The sequence below is a fragment of the Pipistrellus kuhlii genome, unplaced genomic scaffold (genome assembly GCF_014108245.1).
Source record: "Pipistrellus kuhlii isolate mPipKuh1 unplaced genomic scaffold, mPipKuh1.p scaffold_m20_p_6, whole genome shotgun sequence".
Taxonomy (NCBI): Eukaryota; Metazoa; Chordata; class Mammalia; order Chiroptera; family Vespertilionidae; genus Pipistrellus; species Pipistrellus kuhlii.
This window is the reverse complement of record NW_023425562.1, coordinates 77,302,899-77,321,469: the sequence shown is the minus strand read 5'-3', so window position 1 is coordinate 77,321,469 and position 18,571 is coordinate 77,302,899. Positions and strand designations below refer to the sequence as shown.

General features: G+C 45.1%; 1 protein-coding gene across 2 annotated transcripts in view; it reads right to left on the bottom strand.

Annotated features, from left to right (window-relative positions):
- The window catches only part of TSHZ2 (teashirt zinc finger homeobox 2), a 433,167-nt gene that overhangs the window by 97,347 nt on the left and 317,249 nt on the right, over nucleotides 1-18,571 (bottom strand). The gene's annotated exons all lie outside the window — the stretch shown is intronic.

Below are 18,571 nucleotides of genomic sequence, written 5' to 3'. Positions count from 1 at the left end.
CTCTCTCTCTCTCTCTCTCTCTCTCTCTCTCTCTCTCTCTCTCTCTCTCTCTCCTTTTCTTTCTGAAATCAATAAAAATATATTAAAACATTTATTTATAAAAAGATCTCTAATGGATAAATGGTTTCTACAATTTGTTTCTTTAAATAAGTCTAATTTGCTATTTTATTTATGTAAACACTAGAGGTCTGGAGCACAAATTTTTGCATTTGCGGGGGCGAGGTTCTGTCAGCCCAGCCTCACCCTCTCGCAATCCAGGACTTCTTGGGGGATGTCTGACTGCTCCTTTAGGCTCAATCCCACAGTAAACCGGCAGTTGGACATTCCTTTAGAAATCTGGGACCATTGCCTCTTAACTGCTCACCTGCCTGTTTGCTTGATCACCCCTAACCACTCTGCCTGCCTGCCTGATTGCATCTAACTGCTCGCCTCCCTGCCTGCTTGCCTTTAATTGCTCGCCTTTCTGCCTGCTTGCCTCTAACTGCTTGCCTGCCTGCCTGATCACCCCAAAGCTTGCCTGTCTGCCTGGTCACTCCTAACCACTCTGCATGCTTGCCTGATCATCCCTAACCACTTGCCTGTCTGCCTAATAGCCCCTAACTACCTCTGCCTCAGTCCTGCTGCTGCTGCTTGGTCCAGAAGAAAGCCTGGAATGATGTTTGAAAGGTCATTTGGCTGTCTGGTCTAATTAGCAATATTATGCTTTTATAATTATAGATTGGTGAATTTTTCTATAATGAGTTGAAGATTAAAAAAAAAAAAAGAACTTTTTACTGCCTGCTTTTAGTTGCTACAGTTTTGGGCCAGTTTACCCAGGTTTGATGACTACATGGAAACAATCCTCAGATAGTTTTGCCTTTTTTTAATTTTTAAAAATTTTTTATATAAAAAGACAGAGAAGAAAACTGACTTGTAGATTTCAAGGGTATTAGGTGGCCAATAAGGAAACACTGATCTTGTCTCACAGTGGTCTTTGTGTCTTGGGTCATTTGTGTCTTGGTTGCATTATGGCCCTTAGAAGAGACACAACTTTGTGGTCGCAAATGTTAAATGAAACCAAACCAACGGTCTCTGGTTCTTTCCAGGAATAGTTTTGCACCTTGGAAAGTCCAGACTGAGTTTAGATTAGAAATATGTTGTTTTCATAGAAATATTTTCTTCTTGTCTCTGTATTCTGCTCCGGTGGCCAACATCATAATATCTTCCATTTGTATGCAATTGCTCACTCTCAGAATAAACAGAGCCAGGCGGTCCCCATGTGGGATCACCCTGGGAGAGCAGAGACCCAGATATTCCTTCTCTGATCGCTCTGAGATCTGTGGACTCCCGAGGCTGTGGGATCAGGCTCAGAAATAGCACCTCAATGGGGAAGAATGAGAAGTCGTTTCATTATACATTCCGAAGCCTGGCTTCATTTCAATTCTTCTTCTTCTTCTTCTTCTTCTTCTTCTTCTTCTTCTTCTTCTTCTTCTTCTTCTTCTTTTTTTTTTTATTTCCTTTAGTTTTAGATAGGGCTTTTCTATTTCAGCTCCAGGGAGCCAGCATCATATAAATCTTTATTGTTCAGATTATTACAAACGTGTTCCTCTCCACCCCTCCCCTAATTGCTCCCCTCCACCAGGTTCCCACCTCACCCTCTGTCCTTTCTCCATCCCTCATTGTCCTCATCCATAAGTGCACAGTTTTTGTTCAGTCTCTTCCCACAACCCCACTCCCCTTTTCCCCGAGAATCGTCAGTCCACTCCCCTTCCATACCTCTGATTCTATTATATTCATCAGTTAATATTGTTCATCTGGGTAACTCCATTTTCATGGGTATTTCATGATTTGTTTTTGAATACAACTTTCATGAAATTTTGCACCAGGAATTAAAAAAAATTTTTTTTCATTTTCTTTTAGCAGCTTAGAAATGAATTCGGCTTATTTTAAGTAGGATTGAACACTTGCCTTTAAATTTTAGTTTTCTTCTAGTTACAAAAATGCTCAGGTTCTAAGATAATAATAAGTACCCATTTTAAGAATAATTGAAATGAAGATAAATAAGTAAAATTTCCAGGTCAATGAGTTACATATATTAAGACTTTCTAATTGCATCATATATGTCAATCTGAGATGACATATATGATGCAATTAGAAAGTGGAAGTATGCAAAGATTGAGTTCCAAGGATGCCTAGTTCTGAGGATTAAACTTGAAAACAACATAAATATTCAACCATAGGCCAATGACAAAATAAAATATGTATCTCTTCCATGAAATACTTTTTGTGTGGCTTTTAAAAATAAATGTAGAAGAATATTTAATGGGATGGGGAGGATGTTCACAGTATGAAGCTAGAAAAAAAAATCAACTTACAAAATAACAAGCAGACACGACTCTAGTGTTTGCAAGAAAAATTTCTGTGACATGTATGTGTACCCATGTGATAAATATTTACAATCCAAAGTATTAACATGGGCAGTTGTTGTAACAAGAGATGGTTTTGGGGAGCTGGGAGCGGGCCTCACCCTGTCTTAATCTCCATCAGCAATTCGCTTATGCCTCCAGGTACTGCCAGTACTTGCTATGCAACCTAGCTTCAGGGCAAAGCCTCTAGGCGCTCTTCCAACCTGATTTGCCAGCCCTGCAGCCCCCTTCCCAGTCATCCGGAGGACCATCTTTTTTATGGCTGGTGGGATGCTAGATGCTTTTTAGCTTCTTTCTATTTTGATTCCCCCTGTTTTCTATTCTTTTATAAGTAACATATGTTACTTTTATTTTTTAAGTAATACAGATGATTAACATGAGAAAAAAGAACTTGAGAAAATGTTTTCATGGTGGTAAGTAGAGAAATTAGGTAAACATCTGTAAGCAGAGGGGGTGGCCTCAGAAGGTGTCATTTATTGGACATGGCAGGGACTGTTGCCCATGGGGGCAATTTTCAGTAATATAAAAAAAAAATCTGCCCTCATCCCCCCAGATCAGCTCTGAAGTTGATGCTTAAAATTTCCACCTTATTTCCTAAGAGTTCAGGCATCAGAAGTCTCTAATGGAGTGTAGATGGGCAGCTAAGTCATCATTGGCCATTATCAACTTGGCACAAATTAATTTATAAGAGAACTTTCAGTTCCCTTGCGAGGCTCTGGAAGAACAGGACACAGGCCAGCGCCTTTTCTGAGAAGCTGTGGTGATGCAGGCCCGGGCTTCTGGAAACACACAGGGTTGGTCAGCTATCCAGCAAACTGAGGGCCAAACATTGAGCTTCAATGACAGGTCCAAAATGGAACAAAATCAGGGGAGGAATGGGTCCAAACCAAACTGTAAACCTAATACAATGCTCCATAGTGGAATTGTGCTTTTCCGGGTCATTTCCTGTGAACTTACATGGTTTTAGAAGTAAAACTCAGATGGCAAAAGAGTCAGTGAACGGCCTGGCCCAGGCGTAGATCCATGAATCCATGAACCAGAGGTCATGGTTCAATTCCTGGTCAGGGCACATGCCTGGGTTGCGGCCTCAATCCTCAGTAGAGGGTGTGCAGGAGGCAGTGGATAGATGTTTCCCTCTCATTAATGTTTCTAAATCTCTATCGCTCTCCCTTTCTGTCTCTTTAAAGTCATTTAAAACACATTCTTAAAACAGAATCAGTGAACAATAATATTACAATGGGGACATTTAATAAAATAATGGTTACCTCTTACTGTGCACATAATATGTGTCAGGCACTGTACCATTTTGTGTACATTCTCTCAATGTCTCACAGTGAGTTTATGAGGTTGCTAGTAGAATAGAATAGGAAATAGATTCACTGGGTATTAGGAAAGTTTGCTAAAGCTCACAAAACCAGCAAGTGGAGAATTTGAACTCACATTTGTCTGACCCCAATTATTTTCCTGTTTCCTTCCTAGAGGCCAGAAGGGATGCATCTCTGACTTCTTTTGCTATCAGCCAGAGAAAACACCTGCTTTTAGGGGTCACCTGGTTGGGTTAGGCCCGCTTGAGAGTCCATCTCTGTATGTTAAGGTCAACTAGTTGAGATGCTAATTACACATGCAAAACCTCCTCACTCAGGGTCTAGGTGAGTGTTTGGTTGAATAAACATGAAAAGGGAATCTTTAGAATTTTGCCTACCACATAGTCTTTCAAAATACTGGATTGATTATAATTGGGTTAATTTTTCATGTGACCTAGAATGATGTTTCTTTTGATAGAGAACCAATTAATACTTGTAAACACTAAAACTAACATACTAGAATCTTACTTGCAAGAAATATCTATTTTATTTATTTACTAGAAGCCCGGTGAATGAAATTTGTGCATGAAGCGGTGTGTCACTCAGCCTAGCCTGCACCCTCTCCAATCTGGGACCCCTCAAGGGATGTCTGACTGCCCATTTAGGCCTGATCTCAGTAGAATTGGGCCTAAACAGGCAGTTGGACATCCCTTTCACAAACCAGGACTGCTGGCTCCCAACTGCTCGCCTGCCTGCCTTCCTGATTGCCCCTAACTGCTTCTGCCTGCCAGCCTGATCACCTCCTAACCTCTCCCCTGATAGCCTGATTGCCCCTAACTGCCTTCTCCTGCAGGTCTGGTTGCCCCCCCCCCCCCCCCTTGCAACTGCTCTCCCCTGCAGGCCTGGGTCCCTCCAACAGCCCTTCCCTGAAGTCCTGATTGCCCCAAACATCACTCCTTTCCCGGTCTGGTCACCCCAACTGCTTTCCCCTGCAGACTTGATCACCCCCAACTGCCCTCCCTTGCAGGCCTGGTCCCTTCCAACTGCCCTCCTCTGCTGGCTTGACCACCCACAAGTGCCCTCCCCTGCTGGCCATCTTGTGATGGCTATCTTGTGTCCACATGGGGGTAGCCATCTTTGACCACATGGGGGCAGCCATCTTGTGTATTGGAGTGATGGTAAATTTGCATATTACACTTTTATTAGATAGGATAGAGGCCTGGTGCACAGGTGGGGGCCAGCTGGTTTTCCCTAAAGGGTGTCCTGAATCAGGGTGGGAGTTCCCTTGGGGCATGGGGTGGCCTGAATAAGGGGCCTGTGGTGGTTTGCAGTCAGGCCACACCTCCCAGCAACCCAAGCGAAAGCCCTGGTATCTGGGATTTATTTATCTCCTATAATTGAAACTTGTAGCCTTGAGCAGAGGTCTGGGTCAGCCAGGATGTGCAGGAAGCTTGGTTTCTTCCATTGCCAGGGAAACCCAAGCCTCTTGTTTGCTCCATGGTTGCAGCCATTTTTGTTGGGATTTATTTATCTTCTATAATTGAAACTTTGTAGCTTTGAGCAAAGGCCTGGGCTGGCCAGGAAGCTTGGCTTCCTCCATTGCCAGAAAAACCTAAGCCTCCTGTTTGTTCTGTGGCCATAGCCATCTTGGCTGGGTTAATTTGCATACTCACTCCTCATTGGCTGGTGGGTGTGGTTTGTGGGTGTAGAGGAGGTATAGTCAATTTGCATATTACTCTTTTATTAGAATTTTTCTGCCTTGTAGACACTGGGCTATAATACTGTGCTGTTTTATCAAATATTTTTTGAAGTTGGCAATTTGAAATTCAAAGGCAATGTTACTTCCCAGGGCCCAATTTTTAATAATGCAAAATATTCTGTAACTGATTCTGGATAAAATCACATTTGATAGGAAAAAAAAAATCTCTTCATTCAATAAGGGAAAACAGTGAATTAATGAGTATTTAGTTTAGTTTTTTAAAGACACTGAGTATTGGCAGGTCAGAAGTTGACAAGAATTATTTTGGTCCAATTTGTGGATCAAATGCAAATAGCCCCTACTTTGCATTAATGGATTGAAATAGAAATGTTTCATTTTAGACAAAGAACACTCATCGATATTCTGAGGCCAAAAATTATGGATGGAACCACAAAGTCAGGCATTTCTTCACAGTTTTACTCTCGGGAAGCCAGATTATGAAAAATGCCCACAATCTTACTGAAGTGAACTATTTCCCAAAGAACAAGAAGAATCGATGAGCAGGCATTGCTCTAAGCAACCTGGCTCCCCTACTCTCTCTTCTGGTTTCCTGTGGGAAAAACTGAAGTTTCAACATGACCACAGAATGTGAGAATACTCAGAGAGATCCAGGAATCCCAAGAGGAATATTGGCAGAATAGACAGAATGTGTTTCATTTTCTGTGAAAAAGTGTTAGAGTTTGCAAACATTGCAGAAGCCCCCAGTCTCCGTCACTCTTTCATTTATACACGGGTTTGTGTATTGATTGCCTGTAATGTGTCAGCGCTGCTCTAGGCACCTAGGAAGAGCAAGGTGCAGAACCACAGCGAAATTCCAGTCCCCATGTTTGCTGTGAGAATGGCAGGCCAGATGCGCTTGGGGGCTTTGCTGTCTTAAATGTATCAGGTAGGATGCCATGTCATGATGGAGCTTGCAGTCTAATGGAAGGTCTCCAATGTGACATGTGAGTGGCCTGGGTTGCTGACTAGACATAATGAAACCCTCACAAAGTCCCTGAGGCAGAGAATTGCAAAAGACAACACCATCCTAAAAGTCGTTTCCAATCTCAGATTCCAGTTGCTTCCTCCAAACTGGGTTTCTGTCCTCAAAATGGCACCACAGAGGAGCCCTGAGAGGTGGGAGGGAACTGACGTCCCCCACTGAGAAAAATTTCCCACCTGAAATGAAATCATTTGCAGTGGGTTGAATAATGGCCTCTAAAATGCCCACATCCTCATTCCCAGAACCTGTGAATGTGTCACCTTATGGCAAAGGCGGCTTTGCAGGTGGGAGTTGGTTAAGGGTTGTGAGATTGGGGATATTCATTTGCTCATCTAGGTGGATCCAACATAATCAGAAAAATACTTATAAGAGGAAGGCATGGGGAAGACCATTCTTGGGAGCTTACAAGGACAGAAGGGGTTGGAGTAGTTCGGGGAAGGGGCCATGAGCCAGGAAATGCAAGCAGCCCCTGGAAGCTGAAATGGCAGACAGACTTTCCCTGGAGCACCTTGAAGCAGCCAGCCTGCTGACAGTTCAGTGAGATGATTTAGAGAGACTTCCCACCTGCTTTCCTGTAAGAGAAGTTGGAGTTGAGTGAAGCCACTAAGCTAGTGGTAACCCGTGGCAACAGCAGAAGAAATGGACACATCATTGAAGATGTGCCATGAAATGGTATCTGATTTAAAAAAAAAATATTTTATTGATTTTCTACAGAGAGGAAGGGAGAGGGACAGAGAACTAGAAACATAGATGAGAAAGAAACATTGACCAGCTGCCTTCTGTACATTCCCTACAGGGGATGTGCCCACAACCAAGGTACATGCCCTTGACTGGAATTGAATCTGAGACCTTTCAGTCCGCAGGCTGAGGCTCTATCCACTGAGCCAAACCGGTTTAGGCTGATTTCTTTATAATGGTTTCAGAAGATAGTAGGCATAGCCCCTTTCCCCTGAGAAAGCCACATAATTATTGACAGGTTCAGACACATCCTATATGATAAAAGCCTAATATGCAAATTGACCAAACGGCAGAATGATCCGTGGAACAACTGGTTGCAATGATGTGCACTGACCAACACAGGAGCCGCCCCCAGCCCACAGGCTCCAGCGCAGCCAAGGCGGGTGACAGTGAGGGCCCCCTCATCACCCAGCTGGTTGCCCCAGAGATTGGCCCTGATCACCAGCCAGGCCTAGGGACTCCACTCATGCACAAATTTCATGCACTGGGCCTCTAGTTTCTTATATTAGCTCATGCCTCAAAGCCTTTATTATGTGTTGTGCACCATTGTTAATGCCTGTTGAGTATATTATTAAATAACTTAATCCTCAGGAGAACTCTTCGAGATAGGGCTATGATCATGCAATTTTATCAATGAGGAAACTGAGGCACAGTTTCTCAGTTACTGGCAGAGTAGGCACTTACACTGAAGGATTTTGACCCTTCCAACCATGCTCCTTTGTGCCTGTCACCTGGAGACACACCTGGACACACAGCCCAGGTGGACTTTGCATCATAGACTTTTGGTCTATGATGAATTGTAATTATGATGATTATAATATCGTTAGCTTGCTCTCCATGTGGACTCATGAGGCAGCTTCTGAAGAAATTTTACAAAAACAAGTCTGCACGGCAACTGTGTTGAAATCAATGCTGCATCCTAGCAGGGCACTGGTTTGAAGGAAAACATCTATTTACTATGTACAACCTCTTCTAAGAGAAATATTTGGGAAGATGAGAAAGAGTTTTTACATGAAAAAGAAAGAGAAAGCATGGAGTTTTTATAGTTTTTAGTGTATCTTCACTTTCTTAACAGGCTGCTCCAAACTTGCAACTATTCAGAGCTCTTGGTTATCTCTACTTCATATAGCTTCTATGCCTTTCATTTATTTGGTCTGTATTTACTGAGCACCTACTATGTGCTAGACAGTGTTTTGGGCACTAAAGATGTAATCATGCAAAGACAAGGAAGGTTGAGCCATGTGATGGCACATTTCCATGTGTCGAACCCTATTTTGTGTATCCCTCCATTAGCTGTTGGACATGAGGCTGTGTTTACCTTTGGCATTCTGAAAAGTGCTTCTTGAATATTAAAGTTCGAGTTTTTGTTGCAACACCTGCTTTAATCCTTATGGAGGTAAATCTGGAGGTGGAATTGCTGGGTAGTATAGTAACTCAGGAACTGCCAGACACAAAAAGGCACCTATTGTATGCCCCATGTTGATAAACAAGCCTAGAAAAGCAAATCCAAAGACCCAAAATGTAGATTAGTGGCTACCAGGGGCTGGCAAGGGGGAATTGGGAGTGACTGCTTAATAGCTACAGGGTTTCTTTCTTTCTTTTATTTTTAAGGTAATTATTGTTTTATTTTTATAAAGGATAACTATAATAGACATAAGGGATGTGCATATAACATATAAAATGTATAGAATCCTATATAATAAAACCCTAATATGCAAATAGATTGATCAGCGAGATGACCAGTTGCTATGATGTGCACTGACCACCAGGGGGCAGATGCTCAATGTGGGAGCTGCCCCCTGGTGGTCAGTGCATTCCCACAGGGGGAGCACCGCTCAGCCAGAAACCAGGCTCACAGCTGGCAAGTGTAGCAGCAGTGCTAAGGACCCCCCCCCCCCCCCCAATGCACGAATGTCATGCACCAGGCCTCTAGTAAAACTATAAAAGTAATAGACAATAACAATTCTATTAGTATTTGATAAGGTCAAACATTCATAAGTTTATATGGTATCTAAACAGCATAATTTTTAAAGTTTAATTGTTACATATAGATGTATATGCTTACTTTGGACCCCATGAAGTGAGGATAAATGATCTTTCAAGAATCCATGAAACATTGAACAAATTGATCATAAATTAGAATACCAAAAAACACTAATAATTTTTAAAAGTGAAAGTTTTTAAAAGTGAAAATCATTGTTTTACTATAAAACAAAAAATTAATAACAGAAGATTAAATGAACATGACTATATGAAGTCTTAGAAGTAATTATTGGATTAAAAGAATATAAAAATACAATTATAAAACATTTAAAAAGTAAATATAAATATAAATATGCTGTTCTTGGGATTTTTGTATAGGTTGGAAGATTTTCTTAATAACGTTTGGAACACTGCAATGTGGAAACTATACAAGTTTGAGTCCTCTCATCCCACTTTTTGCTCTGAAGAGAAGTTTCATGATGACTCTGGAAGCAGCCATGTCGAGAACAACTTTCATGGTTAATTCTCCCTGGAGGAATTTTGTCTCATGAAATAGTTTGGAAGATCATTCCTGGCAGCACTTTGAAGATTTATTTATTTATTTTTAAATTTTATCTTCATTGTCCCCACTGACCCCCCTGGCCTTTCCCCCATCCCATTGATGGTTGGCCTCCCAAGCCTTCATCACACTATTGTCTGTGTCCATGGGTTATGCATATCTCTCTATATAAAAGCCTAATATGCAAATTGCCCCCTCTGGAGTTTAACCTGGAGGATGGTAGTTTGCTATGACGTGCACTACCACCAGAGGGTAGAGTGGAATGAAGAAAGGTCCCAGTCAGCAGCCAGCAGCTGGGGAAGGGGTCAGTGTGGAGCAGCTGGCAGCTGGGAAGGCCCCAATCAGCCCTGATTGCCAGCCAGGCCTAGTGACCCTACCCATGCATGAATTTCATGTACCAGCCCTCTAGTACGCATATAAGTTCCCTGATAAATCTCTTCCCTAAATCCCCTCACACTGACCTTCTCTCTGAGATTTGACAGTCTATTCTATGCTTCTATGTCTCTGGATCTATTTTGTTCATCAGTTTATTTTGTTCATAAGATTTCACATATAAGTGAGATCATGTGCTACTTATCATTCTCTAACTAGCTTATTTCACTTAGCATGATGTTCTCCAGGTCCCTCTATGCTGTTGCAAATGATAAGAGTTCCTTCTTACAGGATTTTCTTCCTTCCTTTCTTCCTTCCTTCCTTCCTTCCTTCCTTCCTTCCTTCCTTCCTTCCTTCTTTCTTTCTTTCTTTCTTTCTTTCTCTTTCTTTCTTTCTTTCTTTCTTTCTTAATATTTTTATTTATTTTAGAGTATAAAGGAGATAGAGAGAAAAACATCAATGATGAGAGAGAATCATTGACCGGCTGCCTCCTGCACACCCCACACTGGGGATCAAGCCTGAAACCTGGGCATATGCCCTGACCAGGAATCGAACCATGACCTCCTGGTTCATAGGTTGATGCTCAATCAGTGAGCCACACCAGCCAGGCTTTACAGAGTTTCTTTTGATAAAAATTTTCTGGGACTAGATAGTGGCGATGGCTGCATTGTCAATGTACAAAAAGCCACTGGCTTGTACACGTTACATGGTTAGGATAGGGAATTTTGTTACGTGTGTCTTATCACAATCAAAAAAAGAAAGAGGACAATGAAAGAGAAACACCACATGACCTCACTCATTTGTGGATGATAAAGAACATTATAAATTGATGAACCAAGAGACAGATTTAGAGACAGTAAAGCAACAGGCAGACGGTCAAATTACAGTGGGGAGGGGAGGAAGATCTGGGGGAGATAATAAATCAACCGAAGGACTTGTGTACATGCATATAAGTACAACCAATGGACATAAAACTCTGGGGAGGGAGGGTATATATGGGAGGAACAGAGGGGGGCAAAAAAAAAATCAATAAAATATATTTAAAAAATTAAAACAACAACAACAACAACAACAACAAAAAACAGTTTTAATTTATATTCCCCAAATAATGAAATTGAGCAGCTTTTTATCTGTTTGATGAACATTTTATATTCCTTTTAATCAAGAGAATGTTCCAGTATATATCTATTCTGAAGGTGTGGTTACATCTATTTTTTTTATTGACTTAACATTTTTGGTTTTCTACTATATGGCAGCTACCAAGGATAAATTACAAAGTCTTACCATCACTTTAAGATATACCTTCATATTGATCTTCTTACGGGGAAAGACATATAAACAGGAAAGTATAAACATAAATGCAACAAAGCTATGTGTATCTGAGTGGGAATTTGGAAAAGTATCATGTAGTCAAGCCTTACGGAGATTGGAATGTTTGAAATAAACTTCTGGAAAATAAAAATAAAAAAAGAAAAAAAGAAAGAAAAAAAATGAAAGAGGAGCTAGGTGCCAGCATTAATGAGTAGAGATGAACAATATGTATTTGTTCATTTGTTTAATAAAATGCACTCATATACCCTGATAAAACAAGAAGTTGAGTAAAAGAATGGAGAGGGATGGAAGGTTTGTTCCTAGATCGGGGTCAGGCAACGTCCAGCTGGAGAGGGGACACTGTGCAGAGGAAGTGGGGGGAGGGGCAGGCCATGCAGACATGTGGGAGTGCAGGCATGGCGAGCTGCTCCTCTGTCTCAGTGGGTATCCAAGGGTGTGATTTCACTTCCCAGGGGACATCTGGCCAAGTCCAGAGACATTGCTAGTTGCCAGGACTTGGGGAAAGAGAAGAGACCCAGGATGCTGCTAAACATGCTGCAGTGCACAGGACCCCGGATGGCCCAGTCCCAGATTGCAGCGGAAGCAGAGATGTCCCGATCTGATCCCCTGGCATCCAGCCTCAGCAGCTGTAGGAAAGAAGCTGCATGTGCACAACGGAGGGTGAAGTACCACTCTCCCTCACTTCTGCCTGTGACTGCTGTTGGCCCTGTGTCTATGCATGAGAGGGACCACCATCCCTCAGCCAAGTGGCTGCGTGAGGATGGGCCAAGCTCCAGGACTGTGCAGTACCTTGAGCACAGGCTTCCCTGGGAGCCTAGAACTGGACTGAGAGAGAGACTTATATGAATAGACCTCAGACACTGCACTGTGGGGTGGGCTGGGGAGGGGGACATTCCACACTCACTCCACACAGACTCACATGGTCCCGGTTTCGCTGTCTCCGGAACATCCGGGAATATGAAACCACCCTCAGTGACCGGTGTGCATGCAATGTTTCTCCATTTTCACTAAAGACGGACGCTTTCCTGCCTGCCCATGGCTTCTCCTGGTGGTGAAGCCAACCCACCAAGCATTCCGGCCCTCTGTGGACCGGCCTCTCCTGTTCGCCTTCTTCCTTCCTTCCACGGCCCTGGAGGAGCTTTCCACGCCAAACCTAGCCACCACAATAGGTTGTTTACTATCTCTGTCTCGGAGATCAAACCCGCACACGGATGTCACATTTCTGAAATTCCATCAGTGGATCAGACAAGCCGTCTCTGGGAAGAGGACATTCCAGCGGCGAGTTCAGAGGCGCTGGCTTGCAGGGCCGTCCCCTCCCTGGGCCCCGAGCCTTTGTTGTCTCTGCAATGCTGATAAATCAATCCATCAAAAAATTTCCTCAGTGAAACTCAATCAAGAAAGGTCATGTCAGCGGGAGAGGAACAGATTAAATTAGCATCAAATTAGACATGGAAAGTGAGTTCTGTCAAAATCATCGCAGCGCTCAGCACAATTAGAATATGTTAATTATGCATTTCATTAAGGTGGATGGGAGATGAAATGTCACTGGGGTAGGCATCCGAAAAAGGGAAGATTGCCAGGCACAACTTTCTCTAGACAATGTGTGACACCTTCATTAACATCAAGAATCACAAGTCTGCCTTGACTTTTTCTGTAGAGGATGAAACCATTAACTGTTTGCTGGCTTCTCTCCTGCGTGTGGGGGTCTCTGTCCTCAGGGCGGCTGGCCCCTCTGAGTGACTGGCTTTCTGTGCCACCGCCATGGCCCCAGGGGCTGCTGGGAGTGCCCGGTGGGCAATGGAGGGGGTGGCGGTTTTTAATGAACTCCCGGGAAGCTTGGCGGGGATCACGCCACCGCCTTAGGGGTGGCAGGATGCTGAGAAGGAGAGAGGAGAGAAATGAGGGGTGAGGATTACAGGGGGAGGGAGGCGGGGCAGGGAGGAGGCTCTTGGCCTCATTCTTGGGGATGAAAGATAGAATCAATGTACTGGGGGGCGGGCAGGGGGATCAGCTTTATAAACTTAAGCTTGGAAAACTCTAATTTGGTGAATTATTCTGCAGATCACTGTCTGAGTCATGGTAACCAGGAGGCTTTTTCCTAACGTAGTTCCTCATGAGGCAGCTTCATAAAATACTTGTACGATGCTTTCAGCGATAGGAGTTTTAATTTGTCATCTCCTTCTTCTGTGATGCTTACAGCAAACCCTTCCTGTGGCCTTCTCCATGGGAGGGCAGGCCGGGTCCAAGTGTGGCTCATTCTCCTGACACTCAATGCTTTTCCACTCGGTTTCCCCCCAGCACGCGCCCCCCGCACCCCCAGCAGCAATGAGACATCTTTCCAGAGGATTTCCGATACCCCCCCTCCTCCGCTTCTTGCCCTTTGTAGACTATGCTCTCAACCTCATACCTGCCGTCCCCTCACCTTCCACTTGTCTGCCCTGCTCCCTGCTTAGCACCCACAAACTCACACATGCACACATCACTGTGCCACTCCTCTGCTTCCTCCTCACATTTCAACGGAAACATGCCTTCCTTGGCTATGTTCCCCTGACTACCGCCTTTACATCTACATTCAATGCCCTTTTGGCTCTCACGGGATCCTGAACTTCTGTGACTTTACCCGAGTCAGCCTCTGTTGCTTGCACCCACACGACTCTGACGTGCATTAAAACTGTGCATCTCTCCCAGGGTATTGCCATCTCTAGTTGAGTTGTCCATCTACCCACCAGATGGCAAGTTCTAGATTTCGTTGATTAAAAAAAAAAGTCTAGTTTCTGGTATATGGAAGGTGCTCCAGAAATGTTTCTCTAATATATGAAGGGCCGGGTTATGGAATTTTACCTCAGCAGAAGTTCTGTTTTGTAGGGGCAGGAGAGAAGCATTATTTCTAGCTATTTTCAATGGGTTGCTTTTCCCATCCTGAAGTCACTCACATGCACACACACACACACACACACACACACACACACGGTCACATCTCTATTGCTAACGTGGCCAGTTGGGAGTCACTGGCTCTAACGCTAATGTAAATACGTCATTGCTGCCATTTTTTCTCCCTTATGTACTGCTAGGGAATTACTTTGTGAATTTACCTGATCCCCCCCCCTCGTCTTTCTTCTCTTTTTCTGCCTTCTTTCTTTTCTTCTCTCTTCCTTACTCTTTTAGTCTCTATAAAAACTCAAGGATCAGATAGATCCTGGTTTATGACCAAACCTATAAAGCCATCACTTTTTAATCTAAATTCTTTTGGGCATTTTCACAGTGGCAGTGACTTTGGGTCTCAACTATAAGGGCCGCACAGATGGGACAATCCGCTCAGTGGGAGGATGGCTTTGGTAAGTCTTCCTCCTGGGTAACATGAACATAACCTTTCCCGTTGCCTGCCTTAATTGAGGGCACAGGCCCAGGACCTAACAAATCCCATAATGACAGTGGCCAGGATGGTGGAAGGCGATGGTGGTGATGACAGGAGCTGTGAGCAGTGTCTGTGCAGCAGCCAGAAGCGCAAAAGACAGTGGAGAATCCTATTCTGAAAATATTGCATCAGCAAAAAGATCTCAATTTACCAGGAGAAAAGACAGCGCTGGCCACCGTTGCCCATTTTCCATTTCGCCTGAGAGCAAGGCAACACGCAGGGGACTGGGACCCTCTGGCAGGAGCACTCCAGAGCTCGGCGGTTCTGCTGTGAGACTTTGCCATGTGCCCACGGCCCAAAGGGATTCGGAGGAAGTTGCCAAGTGCAGCAGAGTTCTGTGGGCCCCGGACTGGCTATTAATGCTGGGACCTCCTCACGGCCTGGTTTTCTGAGGCCCAGCCCCTGAGAAAGGGGAGGACGGCGGAGAGCACTGGCTAGCTCTGATTCAGGAAGCCAACTGCCTCCTCACCTTGAGAGCTGGTGCAGGGGAGGAGGGAGAGGGCCGCCCAGGTACAAAGCTTCCTCCCAGCCCGCCTGCCTTCTAGCTCCCTGTCATCGCTGCCATTGATATTAAAATCAAGGGGTTGGCATAAAGCTCCTGGTGGTGCTGGCAGAGATCCAGGCTGGTGCTAATGAGCCTCACCTGGGCTAATTACAGCTTTCACAAACCCTGCTGGGAGCTTGGAATTGCCAGTTGGTCTCCTGGAAGCTGGCGTCTGGGACTCCTCAGCTCTGAGATTTCTTTCTGGCTGTTGGCACTGGGAGCTCCAGCAGGCCAGGAAGTGACCTGAGGGACTCGGGCACCTTCCTTCTGTGGGCACAGGCAGTTCCGCCTTTGTCCCAGCATGAAAGCAAAGCTGTGAGGTAGAGGTGGCTGCTCCTATGGCTCCCCCCCTCCCCCCGCCAGGTACTGATGAGTATGGGCTCTCAGGCCTCAGCCCAGGTCCATGGCATCAGAACCTGCATTTTTAACAAGACCCTCCGATGATGCAGTCAAGTTTGAGAGCCCCCGGGATGGTACTTCCACGTGGGGGGAGAATGTCTCCAAGGAAGCATGTCCCTAGACGGACAGAGCATAAGGGACTTCCAGAGACCTGGCTGGGGATCCCCACTCTACCATTTATCAGCTGTGTGACTTGGGCCAGGGATTTAAACTCCTTGGGCCTCAGTTGCTTTATCTGTGCAATGGGCATAATTTTAGTCTCCATAACACAGGGTGATTGTGAGGATTAAATGGAACGATCTGAATGGGCTTCTTAGCAGGTACCTGGGACAGAGCAGCAGTGAAGATGTTGTTGATGCTGCTAAGGAATCATTGACCTTCAATGGAAACTCAAATTCTCATCTGCCCTTTACTGATTATCACCTTGGACCTCAGTAGCCCCGTCTGTAAAATGGAATAGTTGTGTCTGTCCCTGCAGGTTTGTGTGAGAATTAAGAGAGGAACTAGAGGTATCTGTCCTGTGCTCCTTAAAACTCCGAAGGTCAGCAAGGAGAAGGGAAGAATAGGACGCTGTCACAGCCAAGAGGCCGAAGGGGACGCATAACTAAGTGTGATGTGTTCTGGGCGGGTCATAGGGCAGGAGAAAGGCATCAGGGAAAACTAAGCAAACTGGAACAAAGTCTGGACTTTAGTTAATAATGTGACAAATGTACCACCCTGATTCAAGCTGTTAAGAAAGTGGAATCTCCCTTGGCCAGTGTTACTCAGTGGTTGGAGCATCAGCCCACACACATTGAAGGGTCACAGGTTCATTTTCTGGTCAAGGGCATGTACCTGTGTTGCAGGTTTGATGCCTGACCCCAGTCAGGGTATGTGTGGGAGGCAACTAATCTCTCTCTCTCTCTCTCTCTCTCTCTCTCTCTCTCTCTCTCTCTCTCTCTTTCTTTCTCTCCCCACTTCCCCTCTCACTCCCTCCTCCTTTCCATCCACTCTCTAAAAATCAATGGAAAAATCACCCTCGAGTGAGAATTAACAAAACAAAACAATACAAAGACAGATAGTGGAATTTGAGTGCGGGGCCTGTGGGAACTCTATATGAGCGTCTCTGTATTTGCCTGGAAAACTGTTCTAAAAAAATGAAATGTCTGTAAAAATAAATAAGAGCTACTACCTGAACAGCCTTAGTTATGGCGCCCAGCATGTCTGCATTCTCCGAGGACCAGCATCAGGACCAAGACTCCGTGTGCTAGGAAACCCTCAGTGCCAGGCTGACTGAGACAGGAGGTCACCCCACCCTTAGCCCAGAGCCTGGCTTGGCTTAGGAGTCATCACATCGCTTCTGGTGGGCACCTCAAGTGAGGGACCCTGAGAAGCTCTGACTTCATATCTACTTCCTTAAGGAAGGACAAACAGGGCAGGAATTCCCTCACTGCCCCAACCAATATTATTGAGTATCTACTATGCACCAGAAGCTGTGCTCTGTGCCAGGGTTGGAGGGAGTGGGCACTCAGACAGATAAGGCCTTGGCCTGATGATGCCTGCAGTGTAACAGCAAGCGCAGTAACAAACAGGCCAGCAGAGAGGGTATAATTGTGCTCAATTTTTTTTCTGATCTGGCAATTGAGGTTTAGAGAGGTCAGACTGCTTGCCTAAGCCAACAAAGATGTAGGACCCACCCCAGAATCTGCCCATCTCCCAAGCCCCAAGGTTTCCATCATCCCACAGCTGCCTCCTATAGACTCACAGGACAAAGAAGAGAAAGCGGTGGGTGAGAGGCACAGCTTTTGTGTAATAAGAGCTTCAAAGGAGTAGCTACTTCAAGTTGGGTGAAATCAGAGAGGACTTCCTGGGAGAGTTGGAACCTAAGCGAGGACCTGAAGGCTATGTGGGGATCCTTCCCACTGGCCCACCAATATAACTTCTCCCACATAACCCCCTGCAAGTCTTTCCGTCTTCACAAATAACTTGTGTAAGGGTATTTTGGGAGGGCAGTGCTGTGTGGCTCATTGCGCGTGGTGGGATCACGCTTTTGAAAAATCACTACTATTTTTTTCTACTATTACTGTATTGGTTGCTCTTCCCCTCCCAGGCATCAGCACTGATTGTCTCCGGGAGACATGGCTACACCACAAAGAAAAGGAAAAGAATTTAAGGTTAGCGAAGGTAGGTTAGCAACACATGATTCCTGAGATGACGCAGGGAAAAGGTAGGACATGATCAAAGAGCAAGTCTTCCCTGCGGGACCCAGCTAGATACCCAAGTGGCTGGGAGCAGATGAGAGCTGGAGGTGAGCTAGGGCAGCAGATCCTGGCAGGTGCCCAGGTGAGAAGAGAGGTGGCGGTGGCGGGGTGTGTGTGTGTGTGTGTGTGTGTGTGTGTGTGTGTGTGTGATAGGAATCCTATCAGTGTGAGTAGACCCAGGAGTAGTAACAATATGGACCCTTCCAGGCAGCACTAGCAAAGCCCACCGCCCCCACAGATGCCCTGGGGAGAAATGGCAGCATGAGCTTGGCTCTGTGGTCCCTGCAGGACCAGGTGCATGGGCATCTGACCCAGGCAGTCACACAGGGCCCTGGGATTGGTAAATGCTCTGCTACCATCACCTTCTTCTTGAGATTTCTAATTGCTGAACAAGGGCCCCTGCCTTTGATTTTGAACTGGGCCCTGCGAAGTCCATAGCCGGTCATGGCCAGAGCTGCGTGTGCCCCAGTGTGAGAACGTCACAGCTGCCTCCCAGGGCCGAGGGGAAAACCTGCGACGAGGCGTCACCGAGTTCAGGG